The sequence below is a fragment of the Procambarus clarkii genome, chromosome 18, assembly GCF_040958095.1.
Source record: "Procambarus clarkii isolate CNS0578487 chromosome 18, FALCON_Pclarkii_2.0, whole genome shotgun sequence".
Taxonomy (NCBI): domain Eukaryota; kingdom Metazoa; phylum Arthropoda; class Malacostraca; order Decapoda; family Cambaridae; genus Procambarus; species Procambarus clarkii.
Window position 1 is genome coordinate 38,411,476 of NC_091167.1, and position 25,000 is coordinate 38,436,475.

Below are 25,000 nucleotides of genomic sequence, written 5' to 3' on the forward strand. Positions count from 1 at the left end.
ATCTACATTTGAGGCTGTGTATGGAGTCAGCCTCCACCACATCACTGCCTAATGCATTCCATCTGTTAACTTCTCTGACACTAAAAAAGTTCTTTCTAATGTCTCTGTGGCTCATCTGGGTACTAAGTATCCACCTGTGTCCCCTTGTTCGTGTTCCACCTGTGCTAAAGACTTAGTCTTTGTCCACCCCGTCAATTACCCCTGAGAATTTTGTAGGTGGTAATTATGTCTCCCCTTACTCTTCTGTTTTCCAGGGACGTGAGTTTCAGCTCCTTTAGCCTTTCCTCGTAGCTCATACCTCTCAGTTCCGAGACGAGTCTGGTGGCATACCGCTGAATCTTCTCTAACTTTGTCTTGTTTTTAACTAGGTATGGACTCCAGGCTGGAGCTGCATACTCCAGGATTGGTCTGACGTAAGTGATATACAGGGTCCTGAACGATTCCTTGCATAAGTTTCTAAAGGCAGTTCTTATGTTGGCCAGTCTAGCAGATGCCGCTGAGGATATCCTTTTGATGTGTGTGTGTGCGTGTGTGTGTGCGTGTGTGTGTGTGTGTGTGTGTGTGTGTGTGTGTGTGTGTGTGTGTGTGTGTGTGTGTGTGTGTGTGCGTGTGTGTGTGTGTGCGTATGTACGTGTGTGTGTGCACTTGGAAAGGAATGTGGAAAGAGAGATAGAAGGCATGTAAAAAAATTATATATTAGCCACCACCCCAATATCACCCCCCACACCAATCAACCTCAACCCTCCGAACCTACCCCAACCCCCCTAACCCACCCGACAGGCCGAACCCCAATCACTCGAACCCACCCCACACACACACACACACACACACACACACACACACACACACACACAATTGGACAAATCAGAGCGACATTTACTGATTGCTTTAATCCTGAACCAAGACACCAAGTTGTAATTTGCATTGTAAGATATTGGCTCCTCTCTCCCTCTGACTGCTCTTCCCTGGGGAGGTCTTGTGAGGGCAGGGGAGAGGGGAGGGAGGGAGGGAGAGAGAGAGAGAGAGAGAGAGAGAGAGAGATGCAGATAGATATAACGAGATAGTGACCCAGGTTTGATTTCCGACCGAAACAAAAACAATTTGGCATTGTTTTCTTTCACCTCATGCTACTATTTACCTAGCAGTAAAAAAAGTACCTGAGCGTTAGGCTACTTGTGTGGGCTGCATCCTGGTGATATTCAGTACTTGGCCTAGTAGTTAAACACACATACACCCACACATCGGCGGCGTATGCGAGGCCGGCTAACATCAGAACTGCCTTCAGAAACCTGTGTAAGGAATTCTTCAGAACCTTGCATATCACATATGTATGGCTAATCCTGGAGTATGCGGCCCCAGCATGGAGCCCGTACCATGTCAAGCACAAGACGAACCTGGAAAAGGTTCACAGTATGCCACTAGGCTAGTTCCAGAACTAAAAGGAATGAGTTATGAGGAAAGGCTGCGTGAACTGCACCTCACGTCGCTGGAAGACAGAAGAGCTAGGGGAGACATGATCACCACATATAAAGTTCTCAGGGGAATTGACAGGGTTGACAAGGATGGATTATTTAACACGGGTGGTACACGCACAAGGGGACACAGGTGGAAGCTGAGTAACCAAATGAGTCACAGAGACGTTAGAAAGAACATTTTCAGTGTCAGAGTAGTTAATAAATGGAATGCAGTAGCAAGTGATGTGGTGGAGGCTGACTCCATACACAGTTTCAAATGTAGATATGATAGAGCTTCGGAAGCTCAGGAATCTTACACCACTAAACTGACGGTTGAGAGGCGGAACCAAAGAGCCAAAGCTCAACCCTCGCAAGCACAACTAGGTGAATACACACACTCAGATTGACAGGGACCCAATCCTTAACTGTTCGCCACTATTCACCCAGTAGGAATTGATTACCTGGTTGTAAGCCGATTGGTGGGTCGTGTTACAGGGTAAAACTAGTAGGACATAGCTTACCAAGACGTATAGGAACGGGAAAAGCTTTCAACCTACCCACAAGAGTCAGAAGTCCTCTACGCTCTCTACTCTGTTGCTTTATTGTTTACACAAGTCAAATCAGAAGACGGTATACATCAATGGCCTTAACGTGACCGAGAAAGGAAACATCAACAGCCTTAACCCTAATTTAAAATCTGATCGAATCGGCAATATAATCATATCATTGATAAACATTATCAAATACAGACATTACAAACAATACGTCTAAAAACGCCTCAGAACATTAACTCGACGCTTTTGTCATTGATTACAGTCTTACACAGGGTTTTATGATTGGATATCCCGGGAGAATATTATCCACGCTGGATAATAGTCAGGGGCGATATTGTCCGGGATGGATATTACACATGGTGAATAACAGGAGTGAATAATTCCCGGGTTACACTTGTTGGATAATAATCAGAGATGGATAATATAAAAAGTGGATACTGTACAGCATGGAAGGTAATTGTCAGGGCTGGATATTATCCACGGTGGATGAATCAGATGTGGATACTCTCCGGAAATGGTGGATACTCCCTATTGTGGATAATAACCAAGGGTGGATAACGCCGGCAGGTCCGAAATATCCGGTTGCGTACAAAACCGCCTTATATATTCACCAGATATAAGGTCTTGTACATATACGTACAGTAAACATCGCAGAAATGGATAATATGTCGTATAAACAAACTTATCTTCATCATAAACAATCTTATCTCTGTCATAAACAATCTTAGTTTCATCATAAACAAAGTTATGCAAACATTAAACAAGCATAGCTTAACCAAGCACACCAGAATATTTTCAGCTCTGTTTTGGCATAATATATCTAAGACTCCTCTCCCCCTCCCCCTCCCCCTCCCCTCTTTGACCAAATAGGCTACGATCAATTATAAATTTAGATTTTTTTTAACATACTAATCTTATAAATGAGTTATCGATTGATCGATTGGTTGATGCGTTGTGATATTCTGTTATATATATATATATATATATATATATATATATATATATATATATATATATATATATATATATATATATATATATATATATATATATATATATACATATATATATATACATATATATATATATATATATATATATATATATATATATATATGTATATATATATATATATATATATATATATATATATATATATATATATATATATATATATATGTATATATATGTATGTACGTATATATGCAGTATATAGTCATAGTTCACAGGGAAAAGTCATGGCAATAAAGAATAAGCAAAGGGCATAACCATAGGGCATAGACAAGGGGATAATCACAGGGCATAGAGAATAGAAACAGCATGATGCATAGTCTTAGGAAATAGAGTAATAAGTAATCGATAATAGCTGTCCATAACTGTGATTTGTGACTCTACTTGTCCTGTAAAAATCTATTTGTATATTAAGACTTAGACAGGCGCCGTAGACAGCGGATCGAAAAACGTTTAAGGTCATTGGTATACAGACACAAATACACTCCTGTCTACAGCCAAATTTACCCATCCAGTGTAGTTCCCGTCGACATACACCCATCCACCCCACATAAACACATTCATCCACCTACACCTACAAGCTGCGGATTCACAACCTGTGAAGCATCAAATCCAAAACTTTAAAAGTAAAAAAAAAAGGTTTGCAACAAGATTGGTGCCTGAGCTAAGAGTGTTGAACTCTGGTGGAGAAAAGAAACAGAACGGACATGATCGAGAGATTCAAGATACTGTGGGGAAGTGACCATGTGGAGTAGGATAGCCTCTTTAAAGTGAGAGAAAGTAGAACAAGAGGACGTAAAAGGAAACTGGAAACGCCAAAGAGTTGAAGAAACGAACGGAAGTACTCGTACCCTGTACGGGGGATCAACACGTGGAATGCACTGAAACTTGTGGACGTCTCCTCTATCTACAACTTTACAGTCAGAATTAACAAAGAATTCGAACGTCAGAATCATTCAATTACATCAAAATAGGTACAAGGCAAGTAGGGGGGGGGGGAAGGGGGATGAAGAGCTAGACCTCACTTCCCAGTAGGGAGTGATAGGTAAGTACATTTTTCAGTCATAATCACTCTCATACACACACCCACATACACCCCACCCTCACACTCACACACACCCTCACACCTACATACACCCCCATCCTCCCTCACACCCACGTATACCTTCCCACCCTCACCATGACGCCCATCCAGTTGCTCCCGTCCCACATACTAATAGTAAACATTGTTGGATGGATAATATTTCCCATAAACCATATCTTCATTATTAACAAAGTTATGTAATCATGCACTATTAGCATTAGTGCAACCCCTGTGCAAGGAGGAGGCAGCAACAGGCCCCTTCTCGTCAACAAAGCCCAATGTTCATTCCTTGCAGCCGCCAAACCTTCTTTTTACGAAGGAAAAAACATTTTTCACACTAATTACATTTAATGACGTTCGAACATTTCTCGAACGGTGCTTCGCTGACGTCCTCTGTTCGAATCAGAACTCTGTAAATGCTTCACCCACGTATTGCTAATACAAATAATTGCCAACAGAACTTACGCCTAAATATTTACAATATACAGATATATAATATTAATATATATATTTGAGAGAATTTCTATTTTGAATGAACAGTATGAAAAAAAATTGTAAATGCGGCTTTGGGGTCGGCCGCTTGATGGAATGAACATAGCATGAGGACCGGATGGCTACAATAGATTGATCTAGGGTTCGATACCCGGGCAGGACGAAACATTGGTCCAGGATTTCATTCCCAATCAGAACGACACATTTACGAAAATATCCCTAAATTTCATACGGCTAATGCTCAGGAGTTAGCCGACTGTTGTGGGTTGCATCGTCGAGGATGGACAGGCTTGGGGGAGCGCATAATAAGCCTATGAAGCTTCCTGTACCCCCGGTGATAGTGAACCAGTCACCTTCACTATCTCCGAGAATTGTTAAATTTTTTACTCCAGTTGGTTGAATGGTGTTTTACCCTCACAATCTGGTGCGTTTCAAGTAAATTAAAAGAGAGAGAGTTTTTGCAATTGATGCACGCTGCACGCGAGAGCTAGACACGGACTTGCCCTGGTGCATGGAAGGGGGGAAAGACAAACTAAAGATAACTTACAAGCATTGTATATTCACTGAAAGAGAAAGAAATTCACTGTATATTTACTGAAAGAAATTCACTGTATATTCCCTGAGAGAGAGAGAAATTCATTGTATATTCACTGAAAGCGAAAGAAATTCACTGTATATTCACTGAAAGCGAAAGAAATTCACTGTATATTCACTGAAAGCGAAAGAAATTCACTGTATATTCACTGAAAGAGAATGAAATTCACTGTATATTCACTGAAAGAGAAAGAAATTCACTGTATATTCACTGAAAGAGAGAGAAATTCACTGTATATTCACTGAAAGACAAAGATTATGTGACTCTCAGAGGACTGACTGACTGCTGCATGTATCAGCCAGCGTCGGTCAGTAAACTAGATGGCCACCTCCCAAATTCCCTGTTTACAAATTGATATGACCCCCATCCTCCAAGCCCTCCAAGCTCCTCCAGGAACTCCAAGCTCCTTCAGGACCTCCAAGCTCCTCCAAGACCGTTCCTGTAATATTTCCACGTAGAAACTTGAATACCTGTACTTTTCATCTTCACCTGTAATCCGTATGTTGGTTTACGTGTCCCCATTCCTGTATCCGAACCTGTATCTCGACCCAGGTATACATGTCTCCATATAGCTGTTTTTTGTCTGCAACTGTATGTGTGTATTTGTATTTGTGGTTGTGTATTTGTGTCTGGATCTGTGTGTTTCTAAATGTGTGTGTGTGTGTGTGTTTGTATTTATAACTTTGCGTGTCTGTGTCTTTAAACTTGCGTGTGTGTTTTTTCCTCAAAGAGTATCTGTATTTGAGTCTGTGACTGTATGTGCGTGTTTCTGTTTGTGAATGTAACTCTATGTTTTTGTGTTTGTGTCTGTAACAGCATGAGTGTACTTGTGTTTGCGTCTGTGTGTTTGTCTCTGTAACTGTATGTGTGGGTCTGTGCTTATTATGGTAGGGTTACGTGTGCCTGTACCTTCTATATGTGCTGTGCTTCCCGCCTCTCTTTACCTGCATCTCTGTCGCTATCCTCTATGCACATACTTTTCCATGGATCTATCAACCTCTGTGTCTATACACAAATCTGAAGATCTGACTGTATATCTCTTTAACTGTGCTCAATTGGGTACTTTTACCTCTTTCAGTTACCTGTCGACTTATAGGGTAGGCGTACCTCTATTGGGTACCTGTTCCGCTGTAGAGTACCCGTACTACTTTAGAGTATACGTACCTTTATATCTACGCCTGTATACCTGTACTTGCGTCCACACCACTTCTCGTGGATCCCCTCCGTGTATTTCTATGCAATGGGACAACATTTACCTCTACCACTGTAACTACATATATCTACTTCTACCACTGTAGCTATATATATATCTACCTCTACTGCTTCCCGTACCTCTACACCTACCTCTATTTTGATCCTGAAACACCCTTGTAACCTTTCATCATTCGAGTTTCATAGAAAATTCAATATTATACAAGTGACAATCCCTCACCTCAGGTGCAAGGCCCTGAAGCTCACACACACACACACACACACGCACACACACACACACACACACACACACACACACACACACACACACACACACACACACACACACACACACACACAAGGGCTGGAGAACCTTACAGTTTTTCCCCCGCCCGCTAAGGCTTCCCTCCGCCCTTAGCAGTTAGCCACAGAGGTTGTGCAGGCAGACCTTTTTGTGAGATATTAATTTTACAGCGAAGATAGGACAGCAAGTTTCTTCGATAACAAAAGCCTCTGATAATCTGATTTAATGGACTTTTCAGAGGATTGGATTGAATTCTGTGTCTTTCTGTTTAGAATAATTCTAATAATAATAATTATATTGTTTACAAAATATACGAAAGAAAATTATTCAATGGTTAATTAGTTCTTGTTGAGTTTGTATGTTCAATAATGCTTCTCGCTCTCTCTCTCTGTCTCTGTCTCTTTCTCTCTCTCTCTCTCTCTCTCTCTCTCTCTCTCTCTCTCTCTCTCTCTCTCTCTCTCTCTCTCTCATCCTCTCTTGCCTCTCTCTGCCTCTCTCTCTCTCTCTCTCATCCTCTCTTGCCTCTCTCTGCCTCTCTCTGCCTCTCTCTGCCTCTCTCTCTCTCTCTCTCTCTCTCTCTCTCTCTCTCTCTCTCTCTCTCTCTCTCTCTCTCTCTCTCTCTCTCTCTCTCTCTCTCATCCTCTCTTGCCTCTCTCTGCCTCTCTCTCTCTCTCTCTCTCTCTCTCTCTCTCTCTCTCTCTCTCTCTCTCTCTCTCTCTCTCTCTCTCTCTCTCTCTCTCTCTCTCATCCTCTCTTGCCTCTCTCTGCCTCTCTCTCTCTCTCTCTCTCTCTCTCTCTCTCTCTCTCTCTCTCTCTCTCTCTCTCTCTCTCTCTCTCTCTCTCTCTCTGTGCCCGTGCTTACGAGCCCTGGAGACTAGTGTAACCTAAGTGTGGTCCAGTCCTCGTATCCTCTGGTCTACTATCATTACCATCTATCATAAGCCTGGTAGAGAGTGGGGGATGATCGTCGTCGGAGTATATAAGCGTCTTTTCTTGTGAATTATGTCAAGGTGTGATGCTACCTCCCGACATCTCTTCCTCCTCCTACCTCGATTCTCCCTCCTACCCTCTCCTCTCCTACCATTGTAAGATTTCTATCAATTCGGAGTCTTGTTTGTCTTACAGTGTAATTATCCAGTGGCACTACACAAACCATAAGAGCCCTGTGACCCCTTACAGACCGAACTGACCCTTGCAGTCGATGCTTTTAAGGTCTGTTTCGCCTCGCGATGGTACTTGCGGGTTGCCCACCTCTTCGGCGGCCACAATCCGGGTGATGGTATCTGGCGGGCAGGTAACAAGACTGGCGTACCCCAGGGTTCATATTGTCCAATAATTTCGCAAAAACCTGAACACCGATGTCTCTATGCAGATTTCCCGGCAATAATACTCCATATACATGCCACATTCTTGCCACCGGGGACATCAAACTGGTGTCTAATCGCTGTATCTTGCCCAGACAGTGACAATAGAATTCTGGGAATCATCGGACTTTTGGCAGACGCGCCTCGAGGTGGCCAATGGGGGTGAAGGCTGAGGGAAGGAAAAGGACAATAGCGCGCTCCATCTTTGAACTCGTTATCAACAATATCTTCCAAGATTTGCTAATGTAGCGCCCCCCTCCTCCTCCTCCCTCCCCCGTCTCCCTGTAACACGCTACTGCATAAACTTCGCCGTTAAGCAAGTAAACCTCGCCGCCACGAGTGGAGACTAATCTTCAATTAGCCTCCGAAATAATATGGAATAATTGAAAACACTTGTGTTCTGTTTTATCTTTTTCAGAGGGAATATTGCCACTGGGGATATCTGGGAGTCATTCATCATAGAAAACGAGGACTGATCGGCTACAAATTTATCACTGTATTTAAATTGGAAATTATAAAGACGAATCGTAGATATTGTGTTTCAGGCCGGTGAGTGCGTCGAGGTGATATTAAATAAATGAGAGGCCGAGATGTAGGGATGGGTTGGGGAAGGTGGCGAAGGGGCGTATCGAGGGCGACTCTCTTCCTCTATCTGGTGTCTCTGTGAGTGCTGACATGCCTTGTTTACAAACACACGGTAGGAGAACCCGCTCTGTTCATCAGTAGTCATCAATAATTGGTTTTCCACACCAGCGGCGGCCTGTCACTTGCGTCTCTGCTGCGCTGATGGCCACCAGGTAGCTGTGGTGCCTCACTTACTAACCTTTTACTCATTTGGGTACAGGTGAAGACAACTTCTGGCTGGTCTTGCCAGGCTGAGAGCTCTCTCTCTTACCTTAGTTCGCGGTAAACATTATACTACTAGTTTTCCCTGGAACACAACCCCCCTATTTGGTTTATCACCAGGCCCCCTAAGGACCGCTTGGTGAGCAGGAGCAAACAGTCAACCCTCCTTGCCTAGGGTTCGAATCGAGACCAAATCGCAGGCGAGGTGCGGGGCAGATATTCTACCACTGTTTCCTGAGTGTTGTTATTCTCGAGCTAAGAAGGCCATCGTTGACATCACTAATCATCACTGAAGTGATCTTTCATTAATACAAAACCTTCTCAGTGTTAAGGCTACTGATTATGCCTCTGAAGATTAACATATTTTCATCTGCATTTAATTGTCATTAATTAACAAAAGAATTTAGTAATCAGTACAGTGTAGATAATGAATACAAAAGCATTACAAATTCAACAGTATTGCACGTTCTGGAAGGAATGCGCATTTTTTTTAAACAAAATCTGCTTTCAACCTTCAGAACACATGCATACAACACCTGTTATATTTCTACACAGCACAAGTCGTTTGATTCTACAGCAGAAGTTGTTTGATTCTACAGAATCAAACAATGCTCTCCGGTGTCACAATGGGACAATGTTACCAGTTGTATCTCGCCTCTTGGTGTTGATTCAAGAGGTCAAGCACCAATGACCGTCGACAACACGGGTCACCAGAAGCAGTTCTGTCAGGTCAACCGTATACCAGGAAGTATGAAGGTATTCACAGTCAGATTAACTACATACCCAGCCCTACGTTGGCATTCAGTCGGGCAGACCACATCCCCAGACATCATTACCTTCGCTGCCATTCACCGCCTTGATTCCTTAATGGGAACACTCGTTCCTTCATCAATCTAGAATATTATCATCTAGTGCCCGTATGTCCTGAAGACATCATGATGCTTTCCTTGAGCGACATTGTTGCCTTGTTAGTAAGTAATTTGGTCAATTTACGGTAGAATTGAGCATTATAGAAGCGTGCCATTCCAGCATTATATGACCAACCAGTTGAGAGTTGTTAGACTTTCCAGTTCACCTCGCGCTCTTTGGTGCATTAGTTATTAAACACCCCAATTAGCTTCATTGTCAGGGGACGTAATTTGGCGATTTCTAATGCTTCGAAGAGGATTACTATACTCTAGCTCACATTCACGAGCTGTAATGTTAATTGTATTGAATAAGAACAGCCTTATGTAACCAGGATAAAGTAAATCCTTAAATGTTGTCAAATTTGTTAGCACCAGAACTAGTAGGACATTTTTTCCTGTTGACAATGGCAAAGGAATTAATTCACGTTGATGCCTCTTCCTAATGTAAAGTCAAGCGAATTTAAGTTTCGACCAGCTTCCTTCACACCAGCAGCCAAGTTGAAGATTTAGTTAAGTAATAAAAAGTTGGTAGTGTGGGAGATCATAAAGGTGCCACAATTTTATTAACGAACTATTTACGCGATTTAGTGAATGTTCTCTTATCTGTTTCATAATTAATTTCTTGGCTCATTTTCTTTATTGTCTAAGCGACTATGGTTGGTTCTTTCCTCCAAAACCACCTTCTTCCAATACCCATGTACACGAAGTATTCACCTTTGTTGACGTCAAGAACTACCTACTAGCGTCCATCTCCCGTTTATGGAAGGTTCTGAGGTGATATTAAACCATCCTGGACAACCTTCTGTTTACCCTCGCTCCCTTCACTACCTTCATACCTCCCACATCATCAATCTCTACCACTAGCAGCTCGCTCCACTTACAGCCCAAGAAATATTACCCATTCTAACCCGGACAAACCTCCTTGGGCCCACAATTGACTAATGTCAGCACGGCATTGTGCAGGCAGTAAACTATTCCTGGCGATCGCTGAAGAACCGCACGACCGAGAGCTAGGACGGTGGGTGCGAGAGAGAGAGAGAGAGAGAGAGAGAGAGAAAGAGAGAGAGAGAGAGAGAGAGAGAGAGAGAGAGAGAGAGAGAGAGAGAGAGAGAGCTCTTAGTGAGATTTTCCCCCAAGCTTTAACGGAAAAATAACACTGTCTTTCGTTGTAATGTAGTGGCAGGGATGACGTAGGGGACTCTTGTGATGGCAGCTGAGACGAGCATCCTCTCCCTATTCGTGGGAGATGACCCCCAAGTTCACCACCTATTTTCATTCTCTCCTCCGTGTTAACCACTACCTGGCAATTAAGAAGCACGATGACTATAATTTACGAGTCAACAACCATTCTGTCTCCTCGTCTGATTGCCTGTCGGTTTGTCTCTCTGTTTGCCTATTGTTTCTGTTTGTCACTGTCTGTCCGCCTGCCTGTCTGTTTGCCTCTGTCTGTCTCTTCGACTGCCTCACTGTGTGCCCTGACTGCTGGTCTTGTCGTCTGTTTGTCCCATCTTGAAGTTCCGGGAACTTGTGGAGCTTGTGGCAGGAGAGGCGGGGATGAATTGATGGATAGATGAAGGGAGAGAGGGTGGAGGGCTGGGTTAATGGAATACGATAAAGAGGAGAAGATGCTGAGAATGGGAAGGATGAGCTGATGAAGGGGGGAGATTGACAGGTGAGCCGGTTGCTAAGAGATTCGACTCCTTCAGGATGGAACACCACAACAAGGCGAGTTATGTATGACGTTAGAGATATCAGGCCAAGGTGTTGCCAGATGAGGCCAACGGCCTTGACCTGGCTACCTTAGCTCATCAGAAGCCTGGCTATCTCAGCTTATCTGAAGCCTGGCTATCTCAGCTCATCTGAAGCCTGGCTACCTCAGCTCATCTGAAGCCGGGCTATCTCAGCTCATCTGAAGCCTGGCTATCTCAGCTCATCTGAAGCCGGGCTATCTCAGCTCATCTGAAGCCTGGCTATCTCAGCTCACCTGAAGCCGGGCTATCTCAGCTCATCTGAAGCCTGGCTACTTCAACTCATCTGAAGCCTGGCTATCTCACTGGTGAGGTCAAATTCCTCCAAGGTTGCTTGGTTTGCCTCCTTATTTAGTGCAGGGGCTTCTCCTTGTTCTATTGTGAAGACCTCCTGGAATCTCTTGTTGAGTTCTTCACACACCTCCTTGTCATTCTCTGTGTATCTGTTCTACCCTTTTTTCAATTTCATCACTTGTTCCTTCACTGCTGTTTTCCTCCTGATGTGGCTGTGGAGCAGCTTCGGTTGGATCTTGGCTTTACTATGTCATTTTCATGCTGTCTCTCTGCTTCCGTCCTCACTCTGAGGTACTCATTTCTGGCCCTCTGGTATCTCTCGCTGCTCTCTGGTGTTCTGTTATTTCTGTAGTATCTCCATGTTCTTTTACTCACTTGCTTCGCTACCTTGCATTCCTGGTTGAACCATGGGTTTTCTGTTGTTTTTCGTTTTTCTCCTTTTGGACCGGGATAAACCTGTCTGCAGCTTCCTGGCACTTCTGGGTGACAAAATCCATCATGTCCTGCACAGTCTTGTCTCTAAGTTCTGTTTTTCATGGTATTCCCCTGAGGAAGTTCCTCATCTCGTCATATTTTCCTCTTCGGTAATTTAGTCTTTTCCCCATCGATCCCATTCTTGGTTAGGTTATCCCTACCTCCACCAAATACTCAAAAGTCAGTACACTATGTGTGTGTGTGTGTGTGTGTGTGTGTGTGTGTATGTGTGTGTGTGTGTGTGTGTGTGTGTGTGTGTGTGTGTGTGTGTGTGTGTGTAACTACTAGGACAATTTCTGACTATCTCCAAGATACAGCCCACAAGATGTAACTCCCAGGTGCGCTTTTAAAAGCCAAGTGAACAGGGGAATCAACTGAAAGGAAACATTGTCTAAACGTTGCCTGGATTGTGGGACGGGAAGCGAGCCCGCTGCGTGTGTGTGTTTAGAGTCAGCACGGCGTTAAGATCAGGATATGACTCCAAGGGCGTCCTGGAGGGTGCTACTGGGTAGCTTTTATCCTTATCCTTCTCTTTTTCTTTGCTCTCTTCCTCGTCTACCTTCAGTTTTCTTGTCATCATCTTCTCAACCCTCCTCCCCTCTTCATTAATTATCTTCATCTCCTTCACCTCTTTCTTTCCTTGTTCTGTTACCCTTCGCAATCTCTTAATTTTATCTTTTCTTTTTCCTCAGAGGCTTCCCCCTTTCCATTTGTATGATTAGGGCGATGCACTAAGTCTTTTCCGTGCCTTAACATTAGTTCCTCATTCTGTTTTGTAATAGGTCCTCTTTGTGTTTTGTAATGGGTCCTCTCTGTGTTTTGTAATGGGTCCTCTTTGTGTTTTGTAATGGGTCCTCTCTGTGTTTTGTAATAGGTCCTGTAGTTTGTACTAGGTCTTCTCTCTTTATCCAGCCCATCCTCCTGCTTATATAGTACTTACAATAAAGCTGAGGACTGTCGTACATATATTGGCGTATAAGGCGATTAGAAAGTAGAAACCAAAACTATTGAAGGTAGACAAACTGGAATAGTTTTTGTACTGATGTTGCAAAAAAATCTTAACCTAACCTTCCAAGGCCTAAAACATGCTATCTTAGGACTAATATAGTACATATTTGTGCTATAGTAGGCCTAGGATAATTTAAGCTTGCTGTTTAGCTTTATTTTTGTTCGGACTCTATAAAGTGAATAGTACCAAATTCTAGTATCTAATTATCCAATACGTCAAAATATGTACGAAAGTCCATGTAGTTAAAAAAAAAAACTACTGTTTAGTACATCTAAACAGGAGATGGGTTGCTTTTCTCATAAGTTTTCTCCTAGTTTCTTAATCAGTTCTCCCTATTTTATTCAGAAATTCTGCATTGTATCTTTGGTTCTGTATATGTCACGTTCCTAAAATCATAGATCTATCTAAATGCTCTTAGCTTTTGATTGATTGATTCTCTCTCTCTCTCTCTCTCTCTCTCTCTCTCTCTCTCTCTCTCTCTCTCTCTCTCTCTCTCTCTCTCTCTCTCTCTCTCTCTCTCTCTCTCTATATATATATATATATATATATATATATATATATATATACATATTTGTTCTGCCTTTTGTGACAAATATTTTGGGAAAATAAATAATATTTCTCACTCTATATATTTTAATGTTATAAATATTTGCATTATTGTGTTCTTAAATATAATTATTCTTATTATTATTATTTTTATTTCTCCTACACAGTTCCTCTCTTCTGATATATTGCTTTTACTTCATATTCCTGTGTTCTTCTGAATAATATTGTGCTTCACCTGTTACCCCTCGGTCGTTTTCTTTGTCTTCTTCGTGTGTGTGTGTGTGTGTGTGTGTGTGTGTGTGTGTGTGTGTGTGTGTGTGTGTGTGTTGTTGTTGCAAGAGTTTCCTAGTTACATAGTCGTCATTGCGTTCAAGGTCATTACACCCCCACGGATAGTGTTACTGTTCTAAAGTGAACTTTGAACAACGTTTGTGGTCCTCATTTGAGCATAGAACAGTGCTTATGGCCCCAGAGTGAATTTAGAATTGCGTTTTTGTTCTTCGGATGAATTTTAGACAATTATGAAACTTAGTTGAGCTTTGTAGAGCGTTTGTGGCCCTTTGTAGAGTGTTTGTGGCTCTTTGTAGAGTGTTTGTGGCCCTTTGTAGAGTGTTTGTGGCCCTTTGTAGAGTGTTTGTGGCCCTTACGTGAGCTCCGGACAGTGTTTGTGACCCCTAGATGTGCTTCAACTAGTGTTTGTGGCTCATAGGTGACGGACGTCGTTTTGGCCCTTAGGTAAGCTTCGGACAGGGTTTTAAATCACTGAACGGCCTCCGAGTTTCAATTGAGGTTCCCATAATTGCACTTGGGAACCGGACCTAGAGTCCCGAAAGAGGAGGGACACTTCTCTAATTCAATATTAAACCCTGACTCGAATTATCATAAAGGAAGAATGAACTCAGTTTGAAATTACTACCTGGAGTCGAGTGGCTATTGCAACCGGTTTTAAATTACTACCGATGAGTCACTAAATCCGGGTTGAAATTAATAAAGGTGGGTCACTAAATCTTTTTTATAATTATTATTATTATTATTAACTTACGTACATCTGCATTTATGCAATTACATCAGGTTGTATAAAGGGTTATGTAGTTTGTGTCAAGAGCTAGCTATATTTTACTAATAATCCCCATCTTGCAGGATTAGTTATTCAGGACCATGTGATCAGTAGCCTGCATTTGGAAAACTTTTGTATGCATTATGTGGTTATCCTCAAGAACACGAGAGTTAATAAAGTAGTTGCAAAGCTCCAGGTACGTCATGCCAGCAGGTCTGAAGGGTCTAGTGAATGAGATCATGCCCTAGTTCCTGCTCAATGAGTTATTACGCATGGAGTGCTCAGGATAGGGGAAATTCGTCACCTACCTGACCGAGGTAAGCAGGGTCTGATTTCTAAAAGAATCGAATTCCTGGTACTTGGTCCATTATAAGGACTGTGCCTGGAATAGTTATTTTTTTTTCCAGGTTGGACTGAAATGGGGACTTGTATTGAAGGGAACTATCAGGTGGAAAGCGCCAAGCCATTACGACTATATAACACTAGGAAGGGATGAGGATAAGGATTTGGGATAGGACGAGGGAAAGGAATGGTGCCCAACAACTTGGACGGTCGGGGGATTGAACGCCGCCCTGCATGAAGCGAAACCGCCGCTCTACCGTCCAGCCCAAGTGGTTGGACGACTGAAATGGGGACCGACGGTCTAATTTAAATAAATTCCGAACAGTCTGATGTTCTTAGTTTTTTTTTAATTTCGAAAAACAAAAAAAAGACTACGCGTTTAGGTGTATTATTTACAAATACAAAATGTCTGTATTTCCAGTTTGATATAAGAAGAAATTATGCACCAAATAGTTCTTTGAAATGAGTGTCAGTTGTGTACAACGTGTGCAGACAAATGTCCTCTTGTGTTCTGTAATATGGGTTGTCGTCAGCATGGGTTTGCTTCCCCAGTCCGGCGTTGAAGGACTTGTTCATTAAGTTCAATACACCTGTTCCCTCCATTACGTCTGAGGAGAGGTTCTTCTCTTCAGGGAAAGACGTTCTCAAGTAATAAAGATCAGGGCTAAGTAACACCCATTTTGAAATGCTACACAAGGGAAACTAAAGCATTCAAATTATTATACTTTTCTTAGTTTCGTTATATTAAGTTTGATTTATTAATTATTTATAATATAACTTCTTTACTAGAAATAAATATTCATGATTTCTGGTTTCTTCAATTGCATATTTAATTTCAATTAAATATTACATTTAATATTCAATACAAGGAGGGAGAACCGAGTCGGTTCTAGATCCTTACTTTTAATATAGGACCTTGACTGTGAACGCTGATCCATTTAGAAGCAAGGACTGGGACCATCGGTTGTTGTAAGGACTTGCTGCTCACCTCACCATGTTACCACCTTCTGCAGGAGCTGACAGTCCTCCCATATCCTGGTGATCACTTTGCCAGGACGTTTTGGTTGGCCTGATATATATACCAGGTATCATAATATTCCATCACGTATATTGATGGAATATATTGTTGTCAGATCAAAACAAGTCACAACTTTTTATATTGTTTTTTTCTGGCCTTTGAGTATTATTTTCCTCCTATTGACCCTCAAAGTTTAGAGCAATATATTTTAGATAATAGAGCTGGAGGAATCTGATCAAGTTCAGTTTCTTCTTTGTTAAATGATAATCTAGTTGTTTCTGTGTCGTCAAGATAAGTTATATTTGTCTGAGATGGTAATCAATACAAAAAGATATTCTGAACCCTTTACTCTGTCCAGCAAGCAGACTATTTATAATAATTATGAGACTCTTATGACAACTCGCAGCAGAAGTTGTCAAGTACTTATGAACATACTTTAAATCACAGAAAATTACTTCTTTCCTGTGTGTTTGAATGTATTGATAACTAGTTATAGAGCTGCTTGTTCTGTGAGTGTAGAATTTAACCGTTTATTTAACACTTACAGTTTGCGTGCAATTATTTGTTCGCAAAATCCAATTTGATAAACTAAAATTATTATAGGGTATATGTACCCAGTTTAAGATTATCCCCCTCTTACCCTAATCTTTCCCGGGGGAGTTATTGAATTTAGATTTAAAGAACCCAATTTATTTATTGAAGCTGTCTTGTAATTATTTCCAAGAGTATTTTGAGCTCCAGAAAACATTACTTATAGACCCATTCTACCCATGTTATCAGAGCTGTCTTCCTACAAACTCTACAACAAGGTCTCTCTCTCTCTCTCTCTCTCTCTCTCTCTGCATTAGTCTCTAGTGGTACTCTATGAACTCTAACTTGCTTGCTACATCACTCTACGAGAAGTATTGTTGCTATGGGTAACGGGGCCACGGGGACATTGATCTCCGGAACTAACACAAGCTAACTACAAGGTAGGTCCTGCAGCAGCACTAGTGATTTATTGATCATAGGTGAGTGCACGTGTTACCCGACTCCGCGAGTCTCAGCTTCTGTTTACATATGGGACGGAAGAGGCTGAAATGGTGCCCAACAACTTGGACGGTCGGGAATTGAACGCCGACCTGCATGAAGCGAGACCGTCGCTCTAAGGTGAAGGACAAGGAAAAAGAGAAAGAAGAAGAAGGAAAACTTAAAAAAATACCCAGAGCATCCTCCTCAAGTTACATTACAACTCTTTTGCTCTCAAACTAACTCTACTCTTCTCTTTCTTTCCTTTCTCCTCTCCATTTCCTTCTAAACCTATATTTTCTCTTTCCCTCGTCTTTTTTTTCTTTTCGCTCTCTTAACCCCTTCCGTCTATTTCCTTTCCTTGGGTTACTTTTCTTTCAGTCTCTCCCGTCCTCAAACTCTTTCCATCTCTCCCATATTATCTCTTCCTCTTTCTATTTTCTCTTCCATGGTCACACATCTTCTTTTCCATTTTTTCTCTTTCTATATCTCGTATTCAACACCCAGCCCCATGTCCCAGTCCCTCCAATTTTCTCCCCCATTCCTCTTCCTTCTCTCCCTTCCCTATCTCCTCTCTCATTCCATGTTGTTTCTTCGTTCCCTCGCCGCCAAGCTGCTAGTTAGCCTCGCACGGACAGCAAATTAATGATGACCTCTACGGTAATTTTCCAGATTAAAGTAATAGGGTCATGAGAGAGAGAGAGAGAGAGAGAGAGAGAGAGAGAGAGAGAGAGAGAGAGAGAGAGAGAAAGAGAGAGAGAGAGAGAGAGAGAGAGAGAGAGAGGGGTCATTCCCTAATCACAGGAATATTTTTAACCCTTAACGAGGCCTCGTCATCGAGACCACAAGCGTGGCTGTAACACTGCTCGCCTTCCGCATAACAGTTGCATCGTTACTCACCATTTACCTCACACACTCATCGCGCCATACATCCTCAAACAATGAGTGTCTCAATATTTCCTCCACCTACGACGCCTGGGGTTAGAGAATGCACCGCTTGGCTCCTGAGAGCTTGTCTATATCAGCCCCATTGGCTAAGAGACTAATTGTATCATGTGGCATTAAGAGATACTTTTTCCTTTACACACTCACGACTGATTAACACTGATCTCTGTTTATGATATCGACCAAGTGTTCGACATTATAAACAGAGAGATCGTAGAGAGTGTCAGCCTCGGTTGCCACACACGAAGACGACCTCTCCTGCTTCCAACTTACTCTTATCATGTCAACTTAGCACAGGAGATAAAATCTTATTGCGACCAGTTCAGGGGTCACATTGTCGTTCAGGGGCTAGTGTCACAAGTAGTAATTATATCAACAAGAACCTCAGTGCACTCTCCTACCATTCACAGCTCATTTGACCTTATTTTCTAAATAAAAATATAGATTATAGCAATAAATCAGAATTTCGTTGCTAAGGCAACTACGAAAAGGTCTTAAAATTATTCAGATTAAATGAAGTGCGGGAGGGGAAGCAATCTATATATATATATATATATATATATATATATATATATATATATATATATATATATATATATATATATATATATATATATATGTCGTACCTAGTAGCCAGAACGCACTTCTCAGCCTACTATGCAAGGCCCGATTTGCCTAATAAGCCAAGTTTTCCTGAATTAATATATTTTCTCTAATTTTTTTCTTATGAAATGATAAAGCTACCCATTTCATTATATATGAGGTCAATTTTTTTTTATTGGAGTTAAAATTAACGTAGATATATGACCGAACCTAACCAACCCTACCTAACCTATCTTTATAGGTTAGGTTAGGTTAGGTAGCCGAAAAAGTTAGGTTAGGTAGGTTAGGTAGTCGAAAAAACATTAATTCACGAAAACTTGGCTTATTAGGCAAATCGGGCCTTGCATAATAGGCTGAGAAGTGCGTTCTGGCTACTAGGTACGACATATATATATATATATATATATATATGTATATATATATATATGTATATATATATATATATATATATATATATATATATATATATATATATATACATATATATATATATATATATATATATATATATATATATATATATATATATATATAAAAGTCTGAATGAGGTTAAAGACCAGACGCTAGGAGCTAGCCTTATCCAACTTTGCAGGGTGAATAGCTGGGGGTAGAGTAATATCATACGGTGGTCAGGGTCCCCCCCCCCACCCCAACCCCCCATTACTTTCATTAATAGAGGGGGGGGGGGTGTTGTCTCCCATGGCGACCCACGTAAAATAAGTGGAAGATTGTTAGCAGAGTCACTTTAAACTACCTATAAATACACACACACACACACACACACACACACACACACACACACACACACACACACACACACACACACACACACACACACACACACACGTTCCCAGGATACAGCCAGTAACTGTTGTCTAACTCCCAGGTACCTATTCACTGTTAGGTGAACAGACACATCAGATGAAAGAAACCATTTGTTTCTGCCTCATCCTAGAATGGAACCCGAGCCCATAGGACTACGACCACTGAGTGTGTGTTTAGATGGATAAAGAAAGGGAATAAGATGAAGGACAAGGGAAGGGAAATATCAGAAGAAACTGCCAAGCTATTACGACTACATAGCACTTAGAAAGGGATCAGGGTAAGGATTTTAGATGGGACGGAAGAGGCAGAAATGGTTCCCAACAACTTGGACGGTCGGAAATTGAACACCGACCTGCATGAAGCGAGACCCTCGCTCTAAGGACAAGGAAGAAGAAGAAGGAAAACTTAAAACATACCCACAGCATCCTCATGACATTAATTGATAGTGTACGCCTCGTGGCATCAAGATAAACAAGTAAACGTCTCCAGAAACCTTCGCCAGATGCGGTGTGTTACCTTCAAGTCTGAAGAAACGATTCTAGACTTAGATACCTGTGAGCATATACGATCCTCAAAATTACGATCTACCGCTCCAAGTCTGCAATTCCACTTAAGCAATGTGCTTGCTTGATATCCGCAGTGTGAAGCCCCAATAAGCATATCGATAAGCTCTAACGATGTCCCGAAGGCTTCTCCCCAGTGTTAAGCCTCAGCCCTTATCCGGCCATCGGAGTTGTTGTTTATCTGTTTTCAAGGTGGGTAATAGCCTCAAGTAAATACCAACCCTCCTTTTTAGTACCTCATTTATGATAGTTATTCCTTGCGTCAAATGTTTGTTTTTTCGTTAGCTTAGTCTCGTTAATTCTCTCTCTCTCTCTCTCTCTCTCTCTCCTCCCTCTAACCCTCCTCTACCTCTCCTCCCCCCCTCCACCAGTCCCATCCACCCGCCGACGACATAACTACCACTCAGGGTCGTTTGTTAAGTGTCGACTACCCGCTTGTTTGCCTCTCTGGTTTATAGCATGTAAACATACCATTTAAGAAAGCAGTCTCTCTCTAAATCATCGCCGGGGAAAGAAGATGATAAATGATGTGCAATGAGAATTCTTCGTCCCTCCCCTGCGTTTGATTATCCCCATATATCTCTCATATATAATATATATATATAATATATATATATATATATATATATATATATATATATATATATATATATATATATATATATATATATATATATATATATAATATATCTCTCTCTCTCTCTCTCTCTCTCTCTCTCTCTCTCTCTCTCTCTCTCTCTCTCTCTCTCTCTCTCTCTTTCCGTGCCTGTGCTTCTGGCTCCAAGGCTGATTGATGTATATTATGGCGTATCCTAATTTTACTGTGTATTATATATATTAATGCATTTAATGAGGTCAGGAGATGTCCTCTAATTTGTGTTCCAGTCAAAAATGATTGATCTTTGTCTTTTCATTAAAGAGTTCCCTGGCTTTGTAAACATTGTCCAAAATCGATTTAAATTTGTTCTAATTTACCGTTTTCTAATTTACGCGTTCTCCTGTTGCTCATCTTTCAACAAATCTCAAATCGGCATTAAAAAAATTGGTTAATACTCTGCCGATATTGCAGGAATTTTGCATCAGTTTTATTAAATTCTGCAGTGTTGTTCTATTAATTTTATCATCTCGTTCATCAAATTTTAACATCTCGTTCTCCCAATTTATTTTCATTCATGTCCCAATTCCTGTCACGTTGAATACGCTTATTTTGTTATGCAATTATATTTAACTTGATTCCTGTTAGGACTTTAATATTAAAAACTTTTTAAATCTCAGAGGCTGTTTTGAAGAAAATTGAGTAAAAACGCAGTATTTCACGCTTTTATTGTAAGATTAGGACATCTTTACTCATCATCTCCAAAGCTGATGAAGTCAGCCTTAATATACACCAATTTCCCGAAGGCAACGGGATATTGAATGTTATATATATAAGAATAGAATAGATTTCATTCGGCTTGTACAGGAGGGAGTAACACCACGGGACTGAGAGCTGGCCACTTGCTCTGGATAGTTAAAAATGACCTGTCAGCTTGGAATATCCTAAATCTAAAGTTATCTAGAATTTCTTCTAGATAACATGACGCATGACCGGAAAACATCGTTTATTGAAAGCCTACCAGCCATTCAGAAAGAGTGGGAAAGGAACAACAATAATTCTAATAGACCAGTGGCGGAGGCTATATTCAGGGAGGAAACTGAAGCAGAAACTCATGAAGTTGCAAACTCTGATTCAGTATGCCAGGATGCAAACGACAGTAAACTAGAAAGTGTAACAGACAGCACTGACAGCTCGATAGGTCTAGACACTAATATGGTCCCCGATAGAGCGAGTCAGACCAGAAGGACAGATATATGCAAATTTTATGCAATAGCCATATGTAGACATAGATATGCTGGTAATAAGAAAGGATTAGAATGTAGTTACCAACATCCCAAAAAATGTTTAAATATGCTTTGGAAAGGTCAGTGTCGATTTAGATCAACATGTACGTTTCTCCATCCTGACATGTGCCAAACCTCACTGGAGGACAGAAAATGCTATGACCTCAGCTGCCCATACGTTCACGTGAAAGGCACAGAACGCTACATAAAGATTGGCAAGAAGGATAATGAATTTGGAGGAAACTCAATAATTTTTTTATACCAAACCGAAAGAGATTTCAAAAGGAGGAGCATAGAGAATGTATGGAACTGGATGACAGACCCACATGTATTCCAGATTTACAGATACAATTGCACACCAAAAAGGAACTACAACTACGACAGGCAACTGCCCTACAACAATCAGCACTGGTCAGAACACACTCAATATGTCCAAGCATAATGGGCTTGCCGAAAAAGTCTCCCAGTCAAACTATCTCTAATAGAGTAACCTCATTCATCTTTGCCAACGTACAAGGACTAAATACAAGAACAAACAACAAAGTACAGTTCATAAATGACCTCCTCACGGAGTCAAATGCAGTATTTGGAGCTTTCACAGAAACCCATGCAGGGGAATTCTTGGACAGTGAGATCTGGATTCCAGGATATAACCTATACAGGTGTGATAGGGTAATTAGGTCCTATGGAGTGGGTCTGTATTTTAGGGAAGACCTTGTATGCTTGGAGCTCCTTAACGTTACAACTGAGGTGGTAGAGGTGTTGGGAGTAAAAGTAGAGAAAATAAACTTAGTTATTATTCTAATATACAAACCGCCAGATGCGACGGCCGAGGAATTCACAGAACAGATAAACAAAATAGAGAATAGCCTTGATAATTTGGAGAACCCGATACTTAATATTATCTTCCTAGGTGACTTCACCTTTCCTAATCTAAGATGGAGAATAGCAAACAATAATATTATACCGGGAAATCTATCGGGACCTAACCAACCATAGATTAAAGAACTACTTAGATTTTGTGACAAATTTTCACTCAACCAGCAGATATCGGAGCCAACGAGAAATAAAAAATATTCTAGATCTGGTCTTTACGAACAATGAACACATAATCAGGGACATTACGATATCAGATACCACATACTCGGATCACAAGCTCATTAAAGTGCAAACGATCATCAATACTCAGAATAAACCTAAAACGTTGATGAAGCGAGAGGGGTTATTCAGTAAATTAAATTTTAATAATAACAGGATAGTCTGGGAGAAAATAAACAGGGAACTTACAAACATTCCCATGGGAAACTGTCCTAAGTAATACAAATCCTACAGAAGGAATAGAAAAACTGACTTCGGAAGCGTATCAAGTCTGTCTGAAACATGTTCCTTTGAGGAAAGTCAGAAAGAGATCCAACATAGAAAGAGAACGCAGACGACACTATAAAAGAAGGAAAAAAATAACGGAAATGCTTAAGCAGACACGACTTTCCCGTCAAAGAAGGAATAATTTAAATAGGGAGATTGAAGAAATCGAGCGGAAATTGAAACACTCATATCAAACTGAAAAAGGCAGTTAGAACAGAAAGCAATTCAGGAAATAAAGAAAAATCCAAAATACTTCTTCACATATGCGAAATCAAAAGCAAAAACCACTGCCAGTATTGGACCTATTCGTACAAGTGAAGGTTCATACACGGAGGATGACAAACAAATTAGTGAAATCCTAAAAAAGCAGTATGAGGACATGTTTAGCACTCCAATAAACAACATGAAAGTGGAAGATCCAGACAATTTCTTTATGCGGGATATCCAAACCCCTGTAAATATAACTGATAACAACACTAGACTTTGAAAGAGAAATTGAAAACATGCCCATGCACTCGGCTCCGGGTCCAGATTCATGGAATTAAATTTTTATAAAGAAATGCAAGGTGCCGGTAGCACAGCCACTCAGTATAGTGTGGAGGAAGAGCTTGGACACGGGGGAGGTACCAGATGCACTTAAAGTTGCAGACATAGCCCCTCTACACAAGGGAGGGAGCAAAGCATTGGCAAAGAATTATAGACCAGTTGCACTAACGTCCCACATAATGAAAGTATTTGAAAAAGTGATTAGGAGTCAGGTGACGAATATCATGGACACCAATGATTTTCACAACCTAGGCCAACATGGATTTCGAGCGGGAAGATCATGCCTCTCACAGCTACTTGGTCATTACGACAAAGTCACTGAGGCATTAGAAAAAAAACAGAATGCTGATGTGGTATACACGGACTTCGCAAAGGCTTTCGATAAATGTGACCATGGAGTGATAGCACACAAAATGAAGTCAATGGGAATAACCTGTAAAGTAGGACGGTGGATACTCAGTTTTCTGTCAAAAAAGACACAACGAGTAACAGTCAATCATATAAAATCGAGTCCAAGCGCAGTTAAAAGCTCTGTACTTCAGGGTACAGTCCTTGTACCACTGCTTTTCCTTGTTCTCATATCAGATATAGACAAAAATACAAGTCACAGCTTCGTATCATCCTTTGCAGATGACACAAAAATCAGTATGAAAATTACCTCGGCTGAAGACATTGAAAAACTTTAAGCAGATATTAATAAAGTTTTCGACTGGGCATCAGAAAATAACATGATGTTCAACAGTGATAAATTCCAGGTACTCAGGTACTGTAAAAATGAAGACCTTAAACATAATACAGGGTACAAAACACAATCAAATGTGCCCATAGTAGGAAATTATTATTATTAACATCTTTATTGACAAAATTAATTACAATTTTGCCTAATCTGAGGATTTTGATAGGTCTTATTAAAGTTAGGATAATGCTAGTATTCACTGTCACGCAGGACAGAGGGTCATACATAAGACAATAG